Source organism: Sus scrofa, chromosome 18, assembly GCF_054392235.1.
Source record: "Sus scrofa isolate SSC_HxYL_T2T_F1_AM1 chromosome 18, Sscrofa_HxYL_maternal_Yorkshire_Landrace_v2.0, whole genome shotgun sequence".
Classification (NCBI taxonomy): Eukaryota; Metazoa; Chordata; class Mammalia; order Artiodactyla; family Suidae; genus Sus; species Sus scrofa.
In genome coordinates, this window is record NC_139400.1 from 41,859,078 (window position 1) to 41,871,210 (window position 12,133).

Below are 12,133 nucleotides of genomic sequence, written 5' to 3' on the forward strand. Positions count from 1 at the left end.
TTTTGAGATAGGTTGGAATGAAAACAGCTGATACCACCAAAAAGTGGCTTTCAGTGGGTTGAGTCCCATTATATCATGTCTCTCTGATATAATTAAGATTTAATCTTTGATTTCCCACTGGAAACATACAGACAGATTGGAGATTTATCACAAATGAAAATTATTAAAAGAAATTTTTATTGATAAAGAAGAAATTTGGCTGTGCATATCAGTGACAATTAGGTTGTAAAATCAGAAGAAAAGAAAAGGGGCATGTAAACATGTGTAGGTTCAGGACAAGCTAGGGAAAACAAAGTATCTTTGAAGTGTCCTCACTAGCTGCAATACATAGGGATAAAGTATCAAGCAATTAAATTTAAGCAGTAATTGTTTTGAGCAACTATTATGTTGATAAAGTAATTTACATTTTTTTATTAGGAAATATTTAGACCAAACCTGATTTGAATTGAAAACTGTAGGCTAATCACTAAAAACCTTTTTTTTTTTTTTGTCTTTTTGCTATTTCTTGGGCCGCTCCCGCGGCATATGGAGGTTCCCAGGCTAGGGGTCAAATCGGAGCTGTAGTCTCCAGCCTACGCCAGAGCCACAGCAACGCAGGATCCGAGCTGCGTCTGCAACCTACAACACAGCTTACAGCAATGCTGGATCCTTAACCCACTGAGCAAGGCCAGGGATTGAACCCGAAACCTCATGGTTCCTAGTCAGATTCGTTAACCACTGGGCCGCGACGGGAACTCCCACTAAAAACCATTTTGATTGACAAGCCAATTGGCTAGTCATCTGTGATGACAGGAGAATATAAGTATGAACTTAGAATAAGTGGACAATTTTATCAAACTTTTGTTGTTACTATTTGGTCTGGACCTAAAAATATTGATCTATCCTAAATCAATGTGGAAGGAATAAGTGAGGAAAATGGCACATCTTCCTAGACCAGCAATGTTTACTCCATATGAAATAAAAATATTTTTATATTAAAACATACCAATGTATTGATAAGCAATATTTGCGGTAATTTTTACTGTAAATTATAAGACTTTAAAGCAGTTTTAATCTTGCAGTGGATCCTTTAGTCTCTCCTCACCCCAGAACACTGACAGGTTTGGGTGACAATTTGGGGATGTTAATGACACCCTATACAGAATATTAAAAAAAAAAAAAAAAAAAGAATAAAGAAAGCCTTTGTCTTATGTCTTGGAAGTGCATATAGTGCCATGAATTTTCTCTAAACAAATACTTTTGTCTGAATATATATAGAAATTCATATGGATGACATTTTAATGCAGTTTTATAATAGATATTTCTAGGATCTTTGGAGTCGTTATACATACTGCTTTCTTGTTATACACAGCTAGATATTGGTAAGAAAAGTAGGTGGGGAATTTTTGGGGGGGGATTTTGATTTATAATCTATATTCATGTGAACTGATACCCATTCTCACCTACTTCTACCTGGTGAAAAGAGATAGTATGCTTTCTTTCCAAAACTTAAACTTGGGATCCTTTCTTCCTTTCCACATAAAACAACTCATCAATGACAATAAAAATCACAATGGCTATTATCTATTGAATGTTTATTATATTCTAGGCACTGTCCTAAGCACTTCTGTATTCATGACTGTGTACACGATTTCATTAAATCATCAACCAACTTTTAAGATAGGTATACTTTTACTGCATAAGTGAGGAGAACAAAGCAGTGAACTTAACTTTCCCCATTGGCAAAGCTACGGCTGAGAAATTGCATCTCAAACTCAGCCCTGAACCATATTTTATGCTGTGGGAACACCTATATACCAGGAAAAGTTAGGGTATAAATATCTGCATGCCCTCTAGAGAAATGTTTGGGTGTTTTGTCAAAGGGATAAACGCCTGCCTATGAGCATAGGGAAGAGGGACAATTGGTCAAATATAAAGACCTGCAATTACTTATTGCACCAATAGCCCCACTTCTCAGCTCCTTCCTTGATATTCCAGCAACCTCTGATGCTAGAGCCTTTCTGGGGTTGTGTTGGACTGCTTAGACAGTCCTTCCTAGAAGCATCTTCTGCCAGGCATGTTACTTGTTTTTCTCTGCTCCCCAGTTCATACTCTTCTATTCATTTTATCTTCTGGATATGTGTTGAAATCTCTGGTCTGAGGATAAGTCCTCCCATTCCCTACATCTTGATGGCATAGTCACTTGTTAATTCCTTTACTATTAGTATAATGGGAATTGGAGAAGATATAAAGGAATATGTTAACTATCTTAAACTCAAAGCCAACATAAATTCCTTTTAAAAAAAAATGATGAAATTGACTTTTGGGTAGAATATAAAATACAAAATAACTTTAAGTGGAAACATTAGAAAAATTCCAAATAAAATAAATATATTCTTTATTGGAGCTGTTGCAGGGTGGTTTATACTAGCAAGTCCAGATGAAATAAATCCCAGATAGCAATGTTCTTTATAAATAAGCAGAAACTGCAGTAGCATCTGTACCTGGGGCAAATGCCTATCTGGGTGCTAGTGGGTTAAAACTGGAGCTGCCACAGATTGGGAAATTTGGCAGGAAAGGGGAAATCAGCCAAACTTTTGACAGCATTGTGGGCTGGTGAGATGGGTCTGCAAGGGCATTAAGTTCTTGACCCCAAATTGTGCCCCCTTTCCTTGGAATTTTGCCAAGAAATTGGCAGTGGATGAGGACCTAGTCAACAGAGAATTCATGCAGCCTTGCACATCTGACTTAATTGCCAGACTTGGAACCAAACTGGAGTCCCAACTATCTAAAATAGACATATTTCAGTTCAAACACTAAAATGATCAAATTGCAGATAAGGTATGGGGAGGTGAGGGACAGGACTAACTGAAGATGAACTCAATCTAAAGCTTCAACCCAGCTCTAACTCAGATGTAAATATGTGTAAGGATATGTGTATTTATTTTTATACATATAATCCCTAGCTTTGTTTACTAAGAAGGTCTGAGATTATTAGTGCCCCAATAGCAATGAACACACCTACATCCCAGATCATGGCGGCTTCTGAATATTATTCTCTACTGAAAGTACCAAGGGCTTTTTGTAGAAATAACTGATTATTTCTGACTGCTTTTGCTGGAGCATCAAAAGAACAAGGTGAGCCTGGGATGTATGCTAGTTTCAGAAGGCAAACAATGCTTAAGAATAATAGGGACAAGGGGTTCCCATCATGGCCTAGCAGAAACAAATCTAACTAGCATCCATGAGGACGCAGTTTGATCCCTGGCCTCACTCAGCAGGTTAAGGATATGGTGTTGCTTGAGCTGTGGTGTAGGCCACAGGTGTGCTCAGATCCTGCATTGCCTTGGCTGTGGTGTAGGCCACAGATGTGCTCAGATCCTGCATTGCTTTGGCTGTGGTGTAGGCTGGCAGCTATAGCTCCAATTTGACCCCTAGCCTGTGAACCTCCATATGCCATGGGTGCAGGCCTAAAAAAAAAAATGGGGACAAGTCAAAAAGGCACAAAAATCAGCTTGAAGCAACCTCCAATGGCCAGAGCTTGGACAATCTGAACATTAAGAAACTAAGTACCCATAGAGATTGAAACACACACACACACACACCCACGGTTAATGACTTTGATTAACAAGATAGTTACATTAAAGAGGCATAATTTAAAAAATCTATAGAGGAGATAAAATTTGAACCCATAAGACACATAGAAAACAAATAGCAAGTTGCCATAGTTAAAATTAACCTTATTGTTAATTATATTGAATGTAAATCAGCTAATGGCTTCAATTAAAGTCAGAGATTGTCAGATTAGATCAGTTTCTAAACCTCAGCACTATTCACATTTTGGGTCACATATTTATTTGTTACAGGAGGCTGTCCTGTGCAATGCAGGGTATTTAACAGCATCTGTGGTGTCTACCCACTAGATACCAGTAATGCCATCCTTTTCCCTTCAATTATGACAACCAAAATTACCTCCAGGTATTTCAAAATGTGCCCTACAGGACAAAATAACCCCTAATTGAGAACCATTTGACTAGATGAAAATCAAGATCTAACAATATGCTGCTTACCAACAAATACATGTTAAATATAAACACTGATACTTTTAAAGGGAAAAGGATGCAAATATTAATTATAAGAAAGCTAGTATGACTATTTTAATATCAAATAATGCAGATTTAAAGACAAAGTGCATTTTCAGATAAAGAGATACTTCATAATAATAAAAAGATCTACCTATCAACAGGGCTTAAATGTGCATGAGCTTCAAAATACATAAAGCATGGATTGACAGAAACAAAACAGACAAATCTATAATCATATTTGGAGACTAAAATACTGCTTTTTCAGTAATTGATGGAATAACTTAAATGAAAATCAGTAAGGTTATAGAAGATGTGAACTACACTTTTAACCAACTTGACCTAAATGATACTTTTAGAATATCACATTCAACAATTGCAAAGTAAACAATTCTTTTCAAGTGCACCTGGAATGTTCACCAAGATAGACCATATTCTGGGACAAAATAAAAGTCTTATTAAATTACAAATGATGGAGTTCCTGTTGTGGCATAGTGGAAATGAATCCGACTAGGAACCATGAGGTTGTAGGTTGGATCCCTGGCCTCACTCAATGGGTTAAGGATCCAGCATTGCTGTGAGCTGTGATGTAGGTCACAGACGCAGCTTGAATCCTGTGTTGCTATGGCTGTGGCGTAGACTGGTGGCTATAGCTCCGATTCAACCCCTAGCCTGGGAACCTCCATATGCCATGGGTGTGGCCCTAAAAAGTGGGGGGGGGGAGGGGGAGGGAGGGGAGAAAGGAAAAGAAAAAGAAATTACAGATGACTGCAATCAAATAATATTTTCTATGACAAATAAATTAAAAATCAATTATGGTGATGAGGGATGATATGAGAAAAGAACATGTATACATGTATGGCTGGGTCACTCTGCTGCACAGCAAAAATTGGCACAACAGGAGTTCCCGTCATGGCTCAGTGGTTAATGAATCCAACTAGGAACCATGCTGTTGCAGGTTCGATTCCTGGCCTCGCTTGGTGGGTTAAGTATCCGATGTTGCTGTGAGCTGTGGTGTAGGTCACAGACGGGTCTCTGATCTTGCATGGCTGTGGCTGCTGCTGTGGCCGGCAGCCATAGCTCTGATTCGACCCCTAGCCTTGGAACCTCCATATGCTGTGGGTATGGCCCTAAAAAGACAAAAAAAAAAAAAAAAAAGGCACAACAATGTAAATTAACTATACTCTAATAAAAAAATACAAAAAAATCAATGATGAAAACAATCTACAAAAATTCCCAAATATTGTAAAGTAACATACTTCTAAACATATGCTGGGTCAAAGATAAAGCTACAGGGTAATTTTAAAATTTTTTAAATTAAACATCAAAATTCTTCAAAATAATTTGTTTTCAAACCCACCCACCCCCTTCTCAAGACCAGTTGACTTGGAAGTTCAAAAGAAGTTTCACTAAAACCATTCAATTGCCTTCCTTGAATACTTGGGCAGTCACTTACCCTTCATTTTTAACCTCATACTTAGAGGAATGGAAAGCTAAAAAAAAAAAAAGTAATCTGTTATATTCACAGTTTGTTATTCAGAAAGAGGTGGAAAATAAATAAAAATACTTTTATGTTCTCTTATGTTATAAGTCCAGAAATAATTGTTTTCTTTGAGTGTAGAGTGTGTTAGGATTGTAGAAAATTATGCTTACAACTAGCTTTTTGCAAGTAAAGTGTTTCCAAGTAGGAATGATCTTATAACTTTAACTATGATGTGAAAAGGAATTATTTTAGTGGTGGATTTTGATCAAGATATTTTTTTAAAAAATCTACAACTAGATATATAGTGAAATTCCAGGGGAAAAAATATAAAGCCACTACATCTTTCTTTAAGAAAAGGATCAATTATCTTCAAAGAGGCAAAATGTATACTGACAACTCTACTTAAGCACCTGCAGCAAGAAAAACAAAAAAAATCCCAAAAAACAAAAAACAAAAGAATTATACAATCAATATTCTGAAAGAAAATAATGACCAACATTGAATTCTATACCCAGCAAAAACAGCCTTCAGGAATGAAGATGAAACAAATTCATTGTTGAGCAAAAAAAATAGGGAATTTACTACCCAACAATAGGAAACTTCAGGAAGGAAATAAATATATTCTTTGGGCAGAAGGTAAATGATCCTGGTTGGAAGGTTAGCTATGTAGGAAGGAAAGAATTCCAAAGAAAGTCATCAATGCATGGTAAATTTAAATGAACATTGACTACGTAAAGTTGTAATAATATTAAAGTGGGATTTAAAGTATAGAGAGAATTAAAGAGTATATGTAAATAATAGCATATTGGTTATATTTTCCTTTTGGAGGGTTAAAGTACTAATTAGCTTATAATTATTTAGGGTAAAAAATTGCACAACTTTCAGACTAACAGAGGAAAAGTAGAGTTAAAAAGAATGATTCCATAAAAGGCACAAAATGGTGGAGTACCCATTGTGACTCAGCAGTAATGAACCTGATTAGTATCCATGAGAATATGGGTTTGATTCCCCAGTCCTTCTCAATGGGTTAACAAGTTTACCAAACTTAGCCTAGGATCTGGTGTTGCCATGATCTGTGGTGTAGGTCCCAGATGTCACTCAGATCTGGCATTGCTGTGGTATAGGCTGGCAGCTATGGCTCTGATTCAACCCCTAACCTGGGAAATTCCATATGCTGCAGGTGAAGCAAAAAAAAAAAAAAAAAAAAAAAAGCAAGAAAGGGAAAAAAAACCAGAACATAGAACTGGCAGGATAAATAGAAAGTGCAGTAAGATGGTAGATTTAAACTCACATTTACTGATTTAAGACTTTTTGAGGATAGTACATGGGAGTGTGATAGAAAAGAAAGTAAATGACCTAGTTAATTATTTTACCTTTAATAAGTTCCCATAAATGGAAGTTTAAAAATTTCTCATTCCCACTGTGATGCAAGGAATCAGGGGCATCTCTGCAGGGCCAGGACTCAGGTTCAGTCCCCAGTCTGGCACAGTGGGTTAAAGGATCCACCATTGCTGCAGCTGTGGAGTAGATCACTGTGATTCTGATCTGATCCCTGGCCCAGGAATTTCATATGCCTCAGCGTGGCCAAAAAAGAAAAAAACAAAAAATTGCTACTTCTTGAATATTTCAGATACCTTCAGCACCAGCGAAACACTGCATCCATCCTGACTTTTTATCCTCACAATGAACCTGCAAGGTAGGTTTTGTACACCCAATTTAGAGGTGAGAATTACCTAAGGATGCTCAGACAGTAAGTGACCAAACAGGATTCAAGACAGTTCAAACTCATCCATCATGATACAATTTCGACCATTTAATAAACACAGTTTAGTCATGTTGTTTAAATATATCTTAAGTTCTTAACTGCCCAGAAGAAACAGATGGACAAATGTTTTGCAACAAACCTAACTTTTAAAAAGTAAAATTCCTGAGACTCCTCGAGTTAAATAAACAGATCTTTAAAACAAGTTTACCAAACTTAGCCTATAATCCTGTGCACAGCTACTCGTATTCAAAGCAAGCATTTATGGAGATGTTATGCATCTTATATTTTTCCATTCCGTGGCCCACACTGCATATGCATTTCAGTTTCTACTTTAATCTCCATTTAATTCTTCTAAGAATATGCATTCATTTCTTGTTAAAAGTAGAGTTTTCATTTCTGAAATGATTTATACCGGAGGACAATTTAATTACATTAGAAGACATTTTAATTTGCAAATTCATTTCCAGCCAAGATTTGTGCAAAATAAAATCTAATTTATGCCAAAGAATATCAAACCTGTTAATCAATTCTTTTTTAATGACTTCCCAGGAAGAAACTGGTGTTGGTTATGATTCTTTACACAGCACTTTTATCTTCCAACCACATTACTTTTTAAAAGTGTTCAATCTATTTTTATACTCTTTCAGAAATGAGAATTGCATTATCTATTTACCACAAAATGAGAACTTTGTGGCTCAAATGATAAAAAAAAGGAAGACTTTGATTGTTTTCCTTCAAGTCATTATCTCCAGGTATATTCACTTTTATTTATTTATAACTTTTATTTCCATCACCTTTTTTACTGTTTGATCCCTAATGACTTCTATACTGATTTGTTAACTATGTTTTAATAGTATACAATATAATACTGAGGTGAATGTGGCTTGTCCCAAGACCATTGCAAGAGAACAATTTGGAAAAAAAAAAAAAAATCACTAAAAAAGAAAAATAAATGATACCCTGGACCTTAAACTCCATTTCTAAAGGAAATTCCTATGCAATAGATTAAAAAGTTGTCAGAAAACATGAACTGCCTCATTAACTTTGTGCCTAAGTTCTATCAGTGATTGGTTTTTTCTGTTTGTTTGTCTGCGCTTCCCTGTGGAAGTTCCCGGCTAGGGGCAGAACCAATGCCACAGCAGCGAGTCAAGTCCTCATAGTGACAACACAAGATCCTTAACTTGCTGTGCCACAAGGGAACGCCATTGATGGACTTTTAATGCCTATGTTCATCATTTATGAGCTCTTTTTATACATGTTAAGTTAAGCTTTATAAAAGTGAATTAGTTACATTGTGACGCTTACTGCACCATCTATACAACACATCTTCAAGAATAATTCAAAGAGAAGAAACAAAGTTGTTGAGTTAGTACTGTTTTGTGAAGCATATAACTAATTATTAGATGTTTAATGTAGCAGCTATAATTGCTCCTCTAAATGACCTTAAAAATCACCAACATGTCATGAGGATTCTTTTGGAAAAGCACAGTAACATTGCTTTCTTTTTTTATATATTCATGGCATCTTTCAGCCAAGGTTTCTGACAATACTGCAATGAGGCCATACATATCACCAACATATTTGTCATTGACAGGTGACAGATTTAGAAACTGATGCACATCAAAACAAATCAGATTAAAGTGAGTGAAAGGCAGTTTCAAAGTGAGTTCTAAAATACCAATCCCACAGATGCAGTAAATAATCCTTTGAGCTTTCTTGAGTTGCTTGGAATCATTTTTTTTTTTTCAATAGAGTCCCTTTTTAAAAAATAAGTAGAAAACCTGATTTTATTTTTATTTATTTTTTATTACTCAATGGAATTTATTACATTTATAGTTGTACAATGATCATCACAATCCAAAATCTGACTTTAAACATGATTTCATTAGTGTGCTTACTTAGTCAGTGGTGAGAAAAAGCTGATAAGGCTAGCTTTGCTGTTACTGAAACTAAGATAAAAACAAATTTCCAGGCATTCATCTTGTGGCTCAGCAGTAACGAACCCACCTAATATCTATGAGGATGTGGGTTTGATCCCTGGCCTCTCTCAGTGGGTTAAGGATCCAGGGTTGAAGGAGCTATGGTGTAGGTTGCAGGTGTGACTGGGATCCTGCCTTGCGATGACTGTGATGTAGGCCCGCAGCTCTGGCTCCAATTAGACCCCCATGCTGGGAACTTCCATATGCTGCAGGCGTAGGCCTCCCCCCCACAAAAAAAAAAAAAAAATTCCAGAAGCCAGGTTAACTTGGGACATATTTTTGAATTTATTCCCAATATTGGCTAACACAACCAACCTCTGTTGTAAGCCTTGACATACATTAACTCATTTAATCCTTTCAACAACTCTGTGAAGGAGGTATTATTACTATAATATTTCAGGGATGAGAAAATGAGGCAGCGGGTAAAATAAGTCACCTGGATCACTGGGTAGGCAAGGGAAGGATGCCACCTGGGTGGTCTGGTTCTAAAGACTGATTCTAACCACTGCGCTCTCTCTTCGATTGAAGTGCTCGGATTGAGTGAAAAATGTTTTCTTTCTTCAAAGGCAGAGAAGAATATTTCCAGGGATTCTAATATACGCAGGAATCCTCAAAGAATCTTCAAAATGGAGCCAGTCACTAACTGGCTTAGTGGATCATCAGTAGGTTCTTCCTTCTCCAAGAGAAGGCAGACCGGCAGACTTTCAGCCTCTGATATTTAAAGTCTTGCTCAGTGCACAGGATCTCTTTCAGTATCTCATCTAATCCTCACAACATCCACAGATGGCGATGGATTTATTATTTTCATTTAAATTGACACATGACATGGACTTTTGTGAAAATGAGGGCAGAGGACACTACAAATATTCCAAAAGGGTTTAATATAGTTCTACAACACGTTCATATATTTGCGAAAAAAGTTTTGCTTTACAAATTTGAGACCACAAATATCAACAGTTATTCTTATAGTCTGGTCCTCTATAACAAAGCTTTTCTTCTTTCTTTTCTTTTTTTTAATTGAAGTATAGCTGGTTTACAATATTGTATTAGTTTCAGGTATACAGCAAAGCGAATCGCTTATATTTTTTTTCAGATTCTTTTACATTATAGGTCATTATGAGATATTGAATATAGTTTCCTGTGATTACAGTTAACTCCTTGTTATTCATCTACTCTATATGTAGAGGTGTGTATCTACTAATCCCATACTCCTAATTCACTCTTCCCCCACCCCGTTCCCCTTTGGTAACCATAAATTTGTTTTCTAGGTCTGTAATACTATTTTTGTTTTGTAAATAAATTCATTTGTAATTTTTTTAGCTATCACATATAAGTGATAAATATGCTATTTGTCTTCCTGTCTGACTTAGCTTACTCAGTATGATAATCTCTAGGTCTATCCATTAAACAGTTTTTCTAACATAGGAAAGTTAATACAGTTAATATGGGGTACTGATGTTCAGATAATGTGGAATCTGAGTTGGTTCAAGGCTGTTTTTTTCAGGTCAAGGGGATTTGAAATTGCAGAAATAGAAAAAGGAAGAGAAAAAGACCTCAGCTGGGCTGGTGACCTGGCAACAGGAATTTTTAGCTGTATTTCAAAAAATTTTGCAACAAAAGTCTATACCTACCACTATCTCCCCAGAGAGGCACCCCAGCCTGGAGCATTTCTTGGCTTCTGGCAGGTCCAGTGCCTCCTGTGTCTGTTGTGAGGGCAGCTCCAAAGGCTCTGATTTCTTTGTCTTAGCCAAGACTACTCCTTGCTTAATTAAATTTTGTCCTCATTCCTAGTCTATTGTTTTGTGCAATCTAATATTCCTTGTGGCAGATTCCAGCCACACTGAGCTGCCTTCCTTGATGGGCCATTTTAATCCTCAGTTAAGAATAAGGATTTTTTTTTTTTTTTTTTTTGGTAGTGGTAGCAGTTGTTAGTGCTCTGGTTATCATGATGTACACTAGCTTATAATGTAAAGCAATAAAATAATCATAAACAATCATGTGGAAAATATTTTTTTAAATGTAACATGTTTTCAGATATTGCAATTCTCTACCTCCATGTTTGCCTTTTCCCCAGGTTCTAAAGCTGGCGTGCGAGAAGGGAGAATATCAAAGTCACCAAGGAAAAGTTTTAAACAACTCATACCGCTCTACCCTTCCCCTTTGTAAGACTATGTTGTGTTGAAAATCACCATTCTTGGGAGAAAAAAAAAAAATGGATTCTAAACTACGTTTCCCTATTTCCTCGAAACTTTTAAACTCAAACAAGAGTTTCTGGATCATTAGGAATTTATAGACTTTTTTTTTTTTTAATGGAAGGGAGGGTTCTATGTTTAAATGCACTTATGTAACAAACTTTCCTTAGAGAAAGTAAAAGCATCCTGTTTTATGTTAAATACTATCGCATGAGCTGTATCCGTATGTATTTTTGGCAGCAATTTTCTTCTTTTTTAATCTTTTGTCTTTTGAGGGCCGCACCCATGGCATATGGAGGTTCCCAGGCTAGAGGTCTAATTAGAGCTGTTGCTGCTGGCGTATGCCAGAGCCATAGCAGTGCCAGATTCAAGCCACGTCTGCGACCTACACTACAGCTCACGGCAATGCCAGACCCTTAACCCAGTAAGCAAGGCCAGGGATCCAACCCGCAACCTCTTGGTTCCTGGTTGGATTTGTTTCTGCTGCGTGGGCCAAGATGGGAAACTCCTGCAGCAATTTTCAAGATTCATATCTAAATTGACAAAGATGCTGTTAATTTTTAAAATCTGAAAAGAAGTAAAGTTTCCTCCTAATTCTCTGAAGGTTTTCAGAGTAAAATTATTTCCATTTTGCTTTTAAAGAAATCTTAGCT